Raw genomic sequence first — 15,780 nt, 5'->3', positions numbered from 1 at the left:
CGTGGAGGATAACCCCCGCTTCCGCGAGGTGCTAGACCATGCACGAAAGCCCTCTACCTCACGCTTATATGAAGGCAAATGGAAAGTGTTTACCAAGTTTGCCCAATCTAAGGGCATGACCATGGTACCAGCTTCTCTACGCACGGTACTTACCTTTCTGCTGCATCTCTTCAATTTGGGACTTGCTCATTCCACGCTTAAAGTTTACATTTCAGCGATTGTAGCACACCAGCCTCCTCATTCATACTCTGTGAGGCTTTTTTCTGACCCTACGCTCAAAAGATTTTTAAAAGGTCTCCAAAGCATATGACCACCCTCCCAAACCATTGCACCCCAGTGGTCCCTTCCGCTGGTCTTAGAGGCCCTTACTAAACCTCAATTTGAACCAATAGCTACGTGCTCTGAAAAACTTCTTTCCTTGAAGACTGCTTTCCTAGTAGCCATTACTTTAGCCAGACAAGCAAGCGAGATTGCTGCCCTAAGGTCGGACCCTCCGTACCTGCAGATGTACCCAGATAAAGTTACTTTATCCATGGACATTTCCTTCCTACCAAAGGTGGTGTCAGAATTCCATGTTAATCAGCCTATTGTGCTCCCGAACTTTTTCCCATCTCCAACTACACCGCTGGAGCACAAACTTCATTCTCTCGACGTTAGGTGGGCCCTTGCTTTCTATCTACACCACACCAAGTCCATCCAACGCTCTCCGTGTCTCTTTTTATGTTACCACGGACCACACAAAGGTGCTCCTGCTTCTTCTCAATCAATACCACGGTGGATTGTTCAGCTCATTCACCTGGCTTACCAGCTGGCCAAGAAACCCCTTCCAGAGGGCTTAAAGGCACATTCCACCAGAGCGGTTTCCACCTTGACAGCCCTATTTAAAGGTGTCCAACTGCAGAACATTTGCAAAGCAGCCACCTGGGCTACCCCTCTGACGTTTGCCAGACACTACCGACTGGATGTCAGAGCCAAAAATGATGTGGCATTTGGACGGGCGATACTGTCATCTATTATACCGTGACGGCCCTCCTGCTGGTGAGTACAGCTTGCTATTCACCCATTTGTGTGCATTCACAGAGACCACTACGAAGAAATTTAGGTTACTTACCTGTAACTTTGGTTCTTCGAGTGGTACTCTGTGAATTCACACATCCCTCCCTTCCTCCCCTCTATCCGTCACGGTACCATTCTATGATAACATGCTTATCTAGTTTACGGTAACAGCGGATTAGGGAACTGAAAGGAAGATGGAGGAGGCGGGGCTTATATACCCCGCGGGGGGAGCTAATTAACTCTTTTTTCTTAAGCTCTAGAATCTTCCGGACGTTCCTGTGCAGGCGCAGGATAACCCATTTGTGTGAATTCACAGAGTACCACTAGAAGAACCAAAGTTACAGGTAAGTAACCTAACTTTCTGTACATTGCATGAGAATGTGGGAAAGAGTGCTGGGTAATCCTTTGCACTTTGAACAATAGAAATGTTGTCAAACAGCCCTGTTAGGGCAGTGGCTCTCACCCTTATTCCTCAGGATGTTTTGGATTTCAGCTCCCCAGAATCCCTGAATATTAGGCATGCTTACTGGAGCTGTTCATAGGAAGTTGAGATCCAAAGCATCTGAAGACCAGAGACTGAGAACCACTACACAAGTGCTTTGAGTCAAGATTTCTCAAGCTAAATTAATGGCAGCATGCGAGAGAAGAAAATACATCGTTTGTTTCTCTCATGGAGGTGGCCATTTTTATGGTGAGGCGGTAGGAGAAAAAAACTTTCAGGGCAGAATATGGGAATAAACACTCAGAAAATGACAATTAGTTGCAATGTGACGGCTTTTGTGCATTTGCAGATTTAATGTGAGGAAATGTTCGTGTAAGGCATGTTAGGGATTGAAAATAAATCACCCTGCAAAGGAGTGATGGCAGGCAAATCTCAGCAGTATTAAGTGATGTGTCTTTGTGTTGTTCCTCTTCAGTGATCATGTGACTGGCGTGTGGTTAAATATAGTTCCTGTATAGTGAACTCAGGGCTAGCATTGGAAAGGTAGAACTGCTCCCCTTTAGCATTCAGAGTTTCTGAGGTTTTGGAGATTAAACAATTCATTAGTCTGACAGAAGATCAAAGAAGGACTGCAGAGTCTTAATTTCAGGCACTGCTGCTATTTGAGCATCTCATGGATTAAACGAACAATGAGTACTTGCCAGATGAAGGGCACATACTCAGGCCTGGCTTTACTGTTCTATTTCTTTCTCTGTTGCCTGCTTATTTCCAGAAGATAATAAATCCACTTTAAAAACCTTTTGAGAAACATATGTGGACATTTTTAGAGCCTCAAGGATTTCAAGCTACTTTCCTAAACATTTTGTCTTGTTGATGATTCCTGAAAGGACAGTTTCTCTGAGCCACATTTTTAGCCTACTAGGAGCCCTAACAAGCTACTCTGTCAAGAATTATTTTCGAGAATACAATTATATTTTCTGTCTTTGGCACTTCCTGGAATAGACCAAGAAAGCTTGCCTTTTTGAATGAAGAGCCCGGTTTCCCCTTTTTATAGCGGTTAAAAAAAAACAGTGGAAACTGCCAAAAGATAGGAACTAGAGATGTAAGATTTTGAAGCCCTGGGGGAAAATTTTATTCCTGTTTTGAGACTTTTTTTAAAATGCAATTCTTAATTTTTCTTTTTTTAGCAGATCCAAAGTCAAGTTGTTAATACAGTAATACAGTTAATACAGTAATCTAAAATGCATTATATATAACATAGTTTGCTCATTGAATTATCATGTTTAACTATATTTAAAATCAGTTTATTTAAAAAATAATTACAAATTCACTAATCGGATTAAATGGTTTTAATTTTTGTTGCAATGGAAACTATAAACTGCTGAATTCCAAGAAATTGAGCATCCTGTAGTTTTCACCAATTTATGAGAAGTAGGCAAAAGATTAATATTGAAAGACAGAAGGAGCCATGAACATTCTGGTGAAACAAAAAGTTACTGTGTATTTTGAACTCAATTTCCTCCACAGTAAGACAGAGAAGCTTGAGAAAAAAGGAGGAATCAAAATATTCATTGAATATTAATTTTACTGCATGAAACATGAATTTCCTGTATTTGAACAATGCACAGACAGTTTCCAACCTGATGTTTAGCCTGCTATTTGCAAAACATCATCCAGGTAGAGGCCACTTTGGCTAGGACTCAGCACACAATGAACTCTATCCAACAGATACCTTCCTTTGATATCAAGGACAGCTCTTAGATCTTGAGATTGACCCTGGCGCCCATGTCAATGTCAACCTCCATAACATAAAATGAGGAAGAAGCCTTTGAGATTCCAAGAGCACAAAGAAATTGAAACAAGCAAAAACCAAAGACGCCAAAGGATCATCAGTCCCTAGCCATAACTTCACCACAATGTTAGAGCAAAGAGCAGGATGACATTGTCTGTGTGGGGTCAGCATCAGAGGAGGATATATGCATGCTCACCAGCCTTCAGCCATTCTCTACAGCAGACCCTAAGTAAGCTCTCCCTATTACATGAGAGCTCAAGGGATATATAGCCTGACAGAATAGCTCAATGTCAGGAACAATCCCATCATTCTATGCTTCAAGAACTAAACAGTTCCAAAATTCAAACAAGCTGTTTGCCAGTTACTAGGGATCAAAAACAGGTGAGCGTATCACATGGCAATGCAGATCAAGTGGCAACAAAAGTCAATCCCTGTCTCTGTGAAAAGGCATTCTACCAAGGTAGTTGCTGCATACACAGCCTTTCTCAAAGGGATTCAACTGAGAGACATGTGCGAAACAGCAACATGGTGGCAGTCCTTGATGTTTGTCAAGCAGTACAGACTGCATGCCAGAGCTAAACGTGATGCTGCATTTGCCAGAGCCGTAATCTCTTTTGTATTGTCTTGACATCCCACCAACCGATAAGTGAGCTTGTTAGTCATACACATGAGATTCACAAAGACCATGAAGAAGCAAGATGGGTTGCTTACCTGTAACGATAGTTCTTTAAGAGTGGTCATCTGTGAATTCACAGAACCCACCCATCCTTCCCTCAGTCTGTCACACAGATTTCTTTCTTTTTCTGTGAGTGGCAGACGGGGGGAACAGGAGATCCACCATAAGGAGGAAGAGTATGCACAGTACAGAGAGTTGGGCTAATGGAACCTGGAACAAGGGGAACAAGAAGCTTTATTATAGAAGCATTATAGAAACAAGCTTTGCCAACCTGCTCAGAGGAAAGCACCTTGCCCTATTCCCTTCATTGCTGCTATCTTCATGTTAACAATGTCAGGTTCGAAGAGAAGAGGCTTCTGTTGGCCTGTGGGCTCTCCATGCAAGCAGGAACCCTTGAACATCTGGGTTCTATCTGGTACATACTTTCTATGTACAAGCATGATTTTTCTTTTCAGACTCAGCACTGAATGTGCAAAGCAAGTGACAAGTGAGAAGGAAGTTGGCTGGGCTACGGCTCTCCCCTATGCTGAGTAACACTGGATTCTTTAATGCCTGAACAGGGCTAAGCTGAAGGCCCTTTGGTGTGAATTTACAATTAAGATCAGTAACAATGGAAAGCAGAGGTCTTAAATTGCCATCCTGTTAGCTCCTGAACAACAGACTATGGAGATACACAGCTCGCTTAGTCAAATTCCACTACTTTTGTGAACTTTATTGTATGTCTCTTTGAATTATAGTAATGGGTGATATAAATCTACTTGTAGGGTGGGCATAAACCATTGCCTTGATGATATACCTGAAGGTATTCAAGTAGACAGGAAAAAAGAGGAGTCAGAGATGGTTTTGTTCTAGCTACCATTATATTTCAGGAGGGATCTGCCCAGAAGAATCACAGACAGTATTCCTAAACCAAGTGCTCAAAGGTATTCCATATTCCTAAAACAATTTGAACTCCTAAGTCAGTGATGGTGAACCTATGGCATGCAGAGCCCTCTCTGTGGGCATACGAGCCATAAGTTGCCATAGAGAAATACTTACCCATCCTCCGATCCCGGATTTCGGCACTCCCCTCTGCTGGTGCAGTGGTCCACCAGAGGGGTGCAATGGCGACCATTACCGGTCTAGCCCAATGGGGGATTGGAGGACCAGTAAGTATTTATTTGTTAATACCGTCCATGGGGGGGGGGGAGATAAGAATTTAACCCTTGCAGTACAGGAGCAGTTGTTTTTTCTAAACTAAAACTTCAGCGTTCGGATTTTAATTGCAGTATTGGCACTTTGAAATAAATAAGTTGATTTTGTGTTGCAGTTTGGGCACTCAGGCTCAAAAAAGGTTCACCATCACTGCACTAGGCACTCAGAGGCAGCCACTGCCCTCAAGCAGCAGATTTTGCAGTACCATTGTATTTTTGCCATCTATCCATGGCATGGATCCACATGAATTTTTATGTCTGCTCATCTCCAAATCATTGCCCATCTCCATTTCCTCGGTTGCTGCACTGGCATGAGAGGTTGGACTGGAAGTTTCTTTGAAGTGGCATATTTTCTCCCCACTTGTACTCTGCAAGGAGCTGTCCATGGAGTGTTCATGCTGTTGATCAGGAAGATGAGGCTTGCCAGGTCTCAGAGAATGAGCTGCTGTGCCAGGCAATGGCTGGGCTCCCCTGAATCTCCAGGCCAGGCAAACAAATGTGAGGAGCAGTGGTGGAAGGGAAGGAGCGAGTCTTGTTTATTGTTACAGGGTGGTCATAGTGTTTGGGTACCCAACTCCAACCCTCTCCGAATGGCACCAGGGCTCACTGGCTTCCTGTGTCTGTCCAACACGACACAGAATATTATGTTCCCAATTCCTGTGACATCGCAAGGCCCCACACCATGACTTCACAAAGACCCACCTCAGGCATTGGGCCCCAGATATAATGAGGGGATGGGGAAGATAATCCCGTGACAGCCCCTGACAAACAAGACAGCACTTCAAAACCATTCCAGAAAATTATTTTATTGGTTTTGGAGAAGAGGCTAAATGGGTATCCTCAGTGGAGACAACAGCCTGGTTCAGGTCCAGGAGGACGCCTACCTTCTGGTCCCTCATATCCCCCTGGGGAAGAGGACACTTCGGACCCTATGAGAGAGAGAGAAACAACTAAGGGGCAAGCTCGTTTACTGCCGTCAACTGGCTTCAACCCAGGCGTATCCACCAACCAGTGTTCTGGCAATTTCATCCTGAAGTTCCGCCTGCCAACATCCACTGGCTTCCACCAGGAATATCCACCCGTTCATCTCTTCCACTCCGCTTCTGAAGCCAGCCTCTGCCAGCTCCCAAATGCTTGGGTCACACACACGCCCCGGCGACATCCCCATGGAACGCCAGCCAGCCCATTCACACACACATTCACTCCACCAGCCATTCACACAGACGTCCTGGCTTCCATCCACCAATACCCACCAAGCTTCCGCCAGCTGGTTTCAGGAGGCTAAACATCCCCTGGCTTCATCCACCAACCTCTGCCGGCCTCCGCCAGCTTCCACAGGGAGATTCCACCAGCTTCTGTCTGCCAACGTCCACCGCTTCCCCTCCCCCGGTCCATCACCGACATCAGCCAGCTTCAAGCCACAAATCTCTGCCAGCCTTGAACTGTTAACTCACAAGCCCACTTAGCAAATTCGTTGGCTTTCGCGAGAGAACTTGCCTTGGGCAGAAGGGCTGGGTCCCCTGCAGCTGCTGCCGTTCTCTCTGCCGGACTGGCCACTGGCCTCCCTTCTGGTCTCTTGCCCTGCCCAGCAAGCCCTTTTTATCTGCCAGCAGAGAGGTGGGGGCTCCTGTGAGGTCACAAAGTCCCAGGAGAAAAGGGGTTGGGTCACCATGGCAGCAGCAGCACCCTCGAGATTGGCTGAGTCCTGAAGATGATGTCAGCAGTCCCTCTGATCATGTGATTCATCCACAAAAGCTTGTATTTTGCATGATTTTTTTTAAATTTGTGACCTATTAATGTATCCCCTGTGACCAATCCCTCTGATTGTTAAATCTCCCCATGTTGGCCTTCTGACAGGATTCTAGGCTGGTGCTCCAGAAAGTTATCTTCCAGCATTTGCACCAAAAGGAACTTTCCTAAGCCCTGAGCTAGGGGAAAAATGAAAGTAATAAATGAATAAGGATGGGCACAGTCACACAATGAAGACTTTGATGGTTTTTTGCCTCTTTTTGGACATTTTTTTCTTGCCCTTGCCATGAGTAAGATATTATAAGGAGCCTGCTAAGAAAACAACCTAAGTGTTTGAAACACATACGAGTATTTTAACACCATCTCTGCGCTATCAAAGATGCAGCTGTGTTTCAAAGACTCTCCCAGCCTTTGGAACTCCCTACCACTGGAAGGCAGATTTGCCCCACCAGTAAGTATTTATTTGTTAATACCACCCATGGGGGGGGGGAAATAAGCATTTAACCCTTGCAGTGCAGGAGCGGTTGTTTTTTCTAAACTAAAAACCTCAGCATTCAGGTTTTAATTGCAGTATTGGCACTTTGAAATAAATAGGTTGATTTTGTGTTGCAGTTTGGGCACTCGGGCTTAAAAAGGTTCACCATCACTGTCCTAAGTGATGCTAGAAATCAATGAAGGACAGGAAATGCATTATAGAAACATTTTTTACTTAAATACATTCATAATTCTAAATTTAAATATTTCATAATCAGAGCTTTTAAAATTGTTTACTAATACAATTCTTTAACCACTATCCCACCTGCTATCCTATTTAATGAAGTTTCTGGCTTGTATGAATATATTTCATTGGAAGTATACAGTGACCCAAACTGGGAGAAAACTACCCATTAAATCAATAGATAAATGTGCCTTCCTTTAATTGAGGTAACGGCAGAAATAGTTATTCTTTCTCTGATGCTTCTTGTTGCCTATGGGTGTCACTGAATTGAACCCTGACCTACAAAAACATTGTCGAAACAGCAAACAGAAAGTTGCCACCAGAAATAACATACTTAGGAAACTGGCTGGGTCAGACTAGCAACCCGTGTGTCTCAATAGATTAATATTCGTCAAGAGTTTTTAAGCCCTTATCAAAAATAAAATACTACAATGATGTTGTTATCTGCTGTTATTTTCTAAATGTAAAATAATACAATAATGATGTTATTTTCCATAGCCCATAACTAACCAGTGCCACCTTACAGAACAATCTTCAAAAGTAGTTTGGGATTCTTAATTCATTATCATACATGTACTGCCACAATTATTTATTTATTTATTTATTTATTTATTTATTTATTTATTTATTTATTTATTTATTTATTTATTTATTTATTTATTTATTTTATATCCCGCCTATCTGGTCGGTTAAGACCACTCTAGGCGACTAAATGTTGTTTCTGCTGTTGTTTTCTATAGCCTGGAGTTTGTTTACTCACTAACCATTGTCACTGTTTACAGAACAAAGCTTCAAAGGAAAAGAACTAAATACCAAACAGGGGTCTTAAGTCATTACTAGATGTGAAATGATCCTTGAGATTTTAAGTGTTTTAGGTGTTTGATTCCATATTTTAATACAATGTTGTAATGTATTTTGTTTTGCTTTTAAATGCTTCCCTGTGGAAAAGACAGTGCTGTTTAATACATACACATTATGTTGCAGTAACTTTTCTGGTTGGACTTCTATGCTGCCATCATCAAGGGCCCTTTTCCCCCCTCTGAATTTACAAGTTATTGGCAATCTAGCACAGGAAAAAAAAACATTGGTCTCTATAGGCTGCAACAGAACTCCTGTATCCTGATTTACCTGCAGACAGTCATCCTAGGAAAGTAGACACAGCAAGAGATGGTACATGATATATGATGCCTCCGTCTCAAGCTTTAGTCAACAGCTTCTGAAAGACAGCTTGGGTCAGCCACACGGTGAATCTGGAAGATGACCTGCCTGCTGAGCTACCGCACATGTATGATTTGTAGCTTTCCAGACTGACTGAGCTCCATTTTTACTACTCCTTTTCCTTCGAAAGAACCGGCTGTTCAGCAGCTTTAGCAGCTGACGGCTATTAACTGTCACACTTCAGTAACCAGGGGATAGTTAGAGCAACATTAAATATTTGCACGGTGCAGAGAAGCCATACTTCATCTTGGAACCCCTGGGCTCCTGGCACAGCTCTTGAAGGAGAATCCCCACTTTATTACTAATCAGAGCTCTCGTTTTCCTTCGGCTTCTGAAAGCTGTCAGAGCCACTGGCACAACCAAAGCCTCGTGTGTTCACTGACACATGAATAAGCTTTGTTTGGGCTGCTCGCTTAGAGGACCAGCTTCAGTTGCTTCCCATAAACATTCAAGGGCTGAACACCTTTGTCAGCGAGTATTGACTGCCCATTCCAAAACTGAAATACGGAGGGTGTTCTGGAGGCACAGACCACAGGATACCTAATGAGCTTATTTGTCTGGTGTGCAAAGGGGATGGTGAAAATCTGCAAGGAACAGAGACAGGGCGGGAGCAAGTGCTAATTAATGCCTGGGTATCAAACTCCCTAGCCAATGAACTCAAAGCCAAGATGACTCCATGTAAGCCTCAGAAATTTATGCTTTAAAAAAAATCCCATGCCCATGTAAATCAAAATTTTACATCATGTAAAAATGGGAAAAAAAATGTGTGCTATTTGTTTTGCATGATCTATTCTGCAATTGTCTCATCCACAGCAGAAAAAAATACAATTCCTTTATGGGCCTGGTTCTACCAGCAAATTAATACAGTACAGATTTATGTTGACCCTTTTCAGGGTTTCCTAGGTAGAGAGTACTCAGACGTGGGTAACCATTCCTATCTTCTGGGGCCACCCTGAGACTGTGCGGCTTGCACAAGACTACTGTACAAAGCCTGGCTTTTCTTCCAGGAGCCACACTGGGGAATCAAACTCCCAACTTCAGGCTCCACACCCAGCTCATTGAATTATCTAGCCAGCTATTCTAAAAAATGAGTGCTGGGTGGAAAGGAATTTTCAAATGTTACAGAAATACAGAATATCTTTATGTATTATTCTAGTCTGGGTTTCTGCCAGGCAGATTCCCCCCGCCCCAAATACACTGGTGCAGCCTTCACACAACACAACTTCAGAAACCTGTTCCTTCTTGCTGGCTTTGGAACTCTCCCATCTTCTGCAGCATGTAGCAGAAACTGGTACGTGTTTGAAAATGCAGCAGCATGAACCCACTGAATAATTCCATCGAATCAATGAGATTTACTTAAGTGCATTCATAACAAGTCCTATTCATTAAATGAATGGGTTTGCTCTATTTGGGAGTATCCATTGGATTTAATACTCCATAACGTGTTTTTTTTTTACTACGAAGGAGAAACCAAACAAACGCTTCCCCATTATTAGGGATGCTAGAGTCATCACCATTTGGTTTAAATATGGAACAAGGCTGACCTTAACAGAAGATCCTTTGTTCGAGCCTGGGTACACCAAAGAGAGTAATAAACATGAGGAGAGGCAAGGGATTATTATTTTTTTATTAAAAGAATACAAAATACACCTACTACTACAGAAAAAAACTATAAAATACAAAACAAAACAGTACATTTACCCATGTGCACCCATCACCTTCAGGACTAGCATTACACTTCATTCCAACCATTTTCACTCCAAAATTTCATTGTTTCTTCCCTCGGTGTAAACCCCCTTCCTCTCCGAAATACATGTTCTAAAAATACATTCCATATTTTCTTAAAATCGTTATTTTTTATTTGGCCTCTACTTATTTTCATATCACATGTCAGTTTATCATTAATAGCCATGTCCCATAATTCTCTATACCATTCCTCCAGGTTAAATTGATTTTCATTTCTCCAATTCCTTGCCATAATTATCCTTGCTGCTGTAATCATTATTACTATTAAATCCTTATTTTATTTCACCAGTTGATCTTTAATCATATTCAATAAAGCTATTATTGGAGACATTGGAATATTCAATCCAATTATTTCAGATATTTCTTTAAATATTAATTTCCATTCTTTCTTTCTTTTTTCACATAGCCACCACATATGTAAATACATCCCCTTCTCTTTTTTACAACTCCAACATAATGTTGACACAGTTTTGTCCATCATATTCATTTTGACTGGCGTTAAATACCACCTCCATATTACTTTATAACAGTTTTCTTTTATCCTTACTGACATGTTCTTCATAATTCTCTGATCCCATATTTTATCCCATTCTTCTCCTATTACTTCTTCATCCAAATCATTTTGCCATTGCATTTTTAACCCTAAGATACCCTGTTCTACTTGAATTAATAAGGAGAGAACAGAGATAAAGAAAGATACTTGCCACAAGATCTTGTAATGTGGCTAAAAATGTTTACACTGCTCTGTGGTGATCATTTCCCATTGCTCCAGATTTACAGTGGTGCCTCGCTTAACGAGCGCACCGTTTAACGAAGAATCCGTATAGCGAACCCTTTTTGGGGATCGCTATACGGATCTGCCCCAATCGCCGCACTCGCTTTGCGACGATTGGGGCCTCCGGCGGCCATTTTGGAGCCTCCGAACAGCTGATCGGCAGCTCCAAAATGGCCGCCGCATGACCCGAAATGGCCCCTATCAGTGTTTTTGCACCCTCCCCTTGCTTACGGAGGTCGCGAAAACGCTGCGGGGGGGCATTTCGGGCCATCCGCGGCCATTTTGGAGCCGCCGATCAGCTGATCGGCAGCTCCAAAATGGCCGCCGGACGCGAAAACATCGCTGGAGGGGTAAGTTTGGACGCTTATTGGAACGCATTAAACTAAGTTTAATGCGTTCCAATAGGCTTTCCTTACCCGCACAGCGATGTTTTCGTATAGCGAAGGTTAATCCGGAACGGATTAACCTCGCTATACGGGGCACCACTGTACTCATATTCACTACTGCATATTGGAATCAGAACGAACAACTCATCTACAATGTAGCGTCCCCTGCAAGGCAAAAATAAAATAAAATTATAGAGCTCAATGGTTGGGCTGCATTATAGGTGGATTCAATGGCACTTTATCAGAGTGGGTGGTGTGATATTTTTTTCAATATTTAAGACAAATGGGTCTTTCTGGTCAAATGTGGCACCCACATTTGTCAATGCAGGAAACAAAAGAGCATCTGGGACAGGCACCAGAGTGGAGTGGGGAATTATAGTAGGAAGAGGTCATGAGGAACTAAACTGAAAGCCACATAGATCCCCCCAGGTTAACCATAAAGCTCAACTCAGGCCCACAAACATAAAGGACAGCCAAGCAAAAAAGAAAGGAACACGTTTAGGCTTTGAAAGCACAGAGGCTGGATGAGGAACAAGAGTTAGACTCTATGGATATTGAACAGAACTTTCAAGCAGGTACTGCAGTACTTGACGGAGTTAGAGCTGGCTGGCTATATACCGCAAGGGGTGTTCAGCCGAAAAAATGAAATGTACCATGGGTGGTTCCCATGTGGTACCTAAATGTGTTGTCTTGTCTAATAAATGGAAGGAATTCAGGACTGGGTGATATTTTCTGCCAAGGTGCTGGACTTAAATTAAAGATACCCTTACGATAGGCATTTGTGTGTTTCTGTAGGTCCCTGGCAGCAGCTCCATAGAATCCTGTCAGGGAAGGAAACACATGCAGTGACACAGGCTCGGCTCTGCTGCTGCTTCTGAGACAAAGTGGGTGATGAAGCCCTTATGGATAAATATGTGACAATATTTTCAGAGGTGTACCTGTGTTACACTGAAGAAGACCTGTTGCAGCAAAAAACAAGGGTCTTGTGGCACCTTCACTAGTTGATCTTTGAGGTGCAACAAGATTCTTGTTTGTTTTCAGTAAAAATACAAAGCAGAATTCCATGTGTGGGGGTTTACAGAGCTGTAACTAGCATTTTAGCACCTTGGTGAGTGGCACCACTTCCTGCCAACTCTGTAGTGAGGCACTGTCATGTGGGCCCCACAAAAAAGGAAGGAAGAGAATGTGGCATATCTCCCAAAGAATGAGAATGTTAATACTTTTTTTTAAAGGGGTGGTGGTGAATATTACTGGGAGATGTTGCCAAATACTTTTCTAATCCTCACCAGTAGATTTACTTCTTTGCCCTGAGACAAAGTCTCTACAATTTATTTATAGCCATGGTGGTGGTGGTGGTGTGTGTTGTCTATTTTCCTTTTGTCCAAGGAAGAACCACTTCCCATCCTAGCACCAAATAGCTGTATAGGGCTGAAGGGTGTCGTGCTACTTAGAGCTCTGATACCTATGAACCTTCTGCACAGGACATTGTGTAGCTGTCCCTTGCTGGTAAGAAAAATTATGGCATACTGAAAACAGAAGAGAGAGAGAGAGAGAGAGAGAGAGAGAGAGAGAGAGAGAGAGAGAGAGAGAGAGAGAGAGAGAGAGAGAGAGTGTGTGTGTGTGTGTGTGTGTGTGTGTGTGTGTGTGTGTGTAGAGAGAGAGAGAGAGAGAGAGAGAGAGAGAGAGAGAGAGAGAACTTTGACATATGCTGTGTGCTCTGGAGGACTGAACACAGAATTCAAGATAAATTGAATTGCTGTGTTAATTATCCTACCAAAGGCTAAATGATGTTTTTCAGAACTTCTCCCACCCAGTTGTTTCATTTTATCACAGAGATTTTTTTTTAGTCAATGTCATGAAAAGCATAATTATATGCCCACTAATGTGAAGTATTTTCTCATCCTGCATTTTGCTACCGGGCTCATTTTATCACTTTCCATCAGTTGATCAGCCTAGAAATTGCTAGCTAAAAGCAATGGCTTTTGGAGCAAACAGAGAAAACGCAGAGGGGGGAAAACCCAAGCCAATCACATCTTCTCCCTAATGATGGCGCTTCACAGATATCCTTGTTAGACAATACATGAATAGTAAGTGAGTAATTGGTTCAACGGGAGCTTCATTAGAGTTCAAGAGAGAAAACAGGATCTTTCATGTGAATAATTTGGGATGATTGGGGAAAGATGAAGCATTTATTACAGAACTGCCTTCTGCTCCACGGTCAGGAAAATTCAAGCTCGGCTGCACTGAAGTGTGAAAATACGTTGGGACCCGTTCCGGTTACTCCAAATGATCAGCCAACAGAGCCATTTTGAGACGTGACTTTTATCTGCTGCTGCTTTCAGGCTGGATCCACTTCTGCTCAGATGTGGATATCCTTTAGAATAGCTTGCAGGTGCTTTTGTACCATTTTAAATTAGCCTTGCTCTAGGGAAGATCTGGATAGAGAAGCACCCTGGGCTGATGAGAGTGCAGGTGTGCATAAAGGTGTGCATCCTCACCTCCACCGCAAGCTCATTGAAGCCCACTGAAGTGGCCAGATGTGCCTTTTGAAGAAGTGGATTTGCAGCCGTATCTGAAGACACAGGGTAAGTGGCATACAAGTATAATGCTTCCAGGTATAACTTGAAGGCCTTGGAGACATTTGAAATAGCCACCTTCTCCCACATGAATCTGTGTGAGCCATTACATCTTCAGGAGAGGGCTTTTTCCCAGTACTGCCAGCACCAGAGACCCGTTAGGTAAGAGGAGAAGAGAGGGCCTCACTTTGTGATCATTCCCTGACAAGGGAGGCAATGGTGTCTTTTGACCATGCGCCAGAGGCAAAGGTGTTTTTATAGAGATGTGAATTTGGTATTTAAGCTGGTTTGTCTGCTAAGGGTAGGAGTTAACTGGTTGGGCGCTGTTTATTTATTATTATTATTATTATTATTGCTGTGTTTTTAATTGTGCTTTTAACTGATTTTTGTGCTTCAGTATGTTATTTCTATTTGCATTTTCTATTGTTAACCATCGTGAGTGCCTATCTTAGTGCAAAAGAGACTTTAATTTTAAGAAAATGCATAAGTAAGTGCTGTGGCCCCCTCTTGGCCTTTGACAACAATATTAACACTTCTGTAGATGGTAATATATGTTCTCTCAAAATACCATATAACCACCTAACTTTTGTGGCATTCAGTAAATGAGATTGATAGCATTGGAATGTTTTGGGGACACCAGACCTTGGGAAATTTAGTATTGAGTCTAATTAATTAATGCCAACATTAATTTGTAAAATTAAGTTTAATTGGTTTTGTGAAAACATGTAACATTAATAGTTAGTAATGCATAAATAAAATTGCTCTATCTTTCTCATTCCTAGAGAAAAACAGAAACAAATTGAAGTAACATGGAACATTAATCATCACTCAACCTGTGAACACTGGTGGCATTTAGCAATTTAAATAATGTCTTTTAAAACCACTGATGAAGATTGTAATGAACTGGGCTAACAAATTAATGTTTAACCAATTATTTCCAGACTTGATGGTGAGAAATGACACCCCTTTTCCACTGCTCCCTCTGGAGCCTTCCATCTGCCAGTCAAGAGAAATACAGCCTTCTGGAACAACGACAATTCCCTTTTCACTTTTATATCACCCATCTTGTTTGTTGAACTTGGAAAAATTACCAAATTCAATTATAACTCCAAGGGTTCCTGAGGCAGGATGGCAGAGGCATTCTGGGAGTTATAGTCCAAAAATATAACTTTTTCTAATTCTGCTTATTTGTATCAAAATGGAGAGCTTCCTGATCTGAAACAGTGACACCTGAAGCAAGCCAGCAGATCAGGTAAGGGTGCAACAAGACAGGCATTTGTTCCACAGTTTGGTCTGTGTGGGGAACAAGCTGGTTCACTCCTTTACCGAGTGACCACATGACATGCATGCCATTGTGAACCAACCTACAGTATTCTTGATTGGTGTCGTATCTGCATCTTTTCAGGTCCTTGTCAAAGGCTACAGCTACAGGTTTTTGTTTTTGGTGGAATAA

At 42.4% G+C, this 15,780-nt stretch overlaps 1 protein-coding gene across 1 annotated transcript in view; it reads left to right on the top strand.

Moving 5' to 3' along the window:
- Positions 1–13,410: 13,410 nt before the first annotated feature.
- The window catches only part of KAT6B (lysine acetyltransferase 6B), a 168,206-nt gene continuing 165,836 nt past the window's right edge, over positions 13,411–15,780 (top strand). Inside the window, exons 1-2 of the mRNA XM_078391092.1 lie at positions 13,411–14,336; positions 15,110–15,579. The gene's annotated coding sequence lies outside the window, so the exon portion shown is untranslated. The remainder of the gene's footprint in view (positions 14,337–15,109; positions 15,580–15,780) is intronic.

The sequence above is a fragment of the Pogona vitticeps genome, chromosome 3 (assembly GCF_051106095.1).
Source record: "Pogona vitticeps strain Pit_001003342236 chromosome 3, PviZW2.1, whole genome shotgun sequence".
NCBI classification, from domain to species: domain Eukaryota; kingdom Metazoa; phylum Chordata; class Lepidosauria; order Squamata; family Agamidae; genus Pogona; species Pogona vitticeps.
This window is presented reverse-complemented; position numbering and strand designations above follow the sequence as displayed.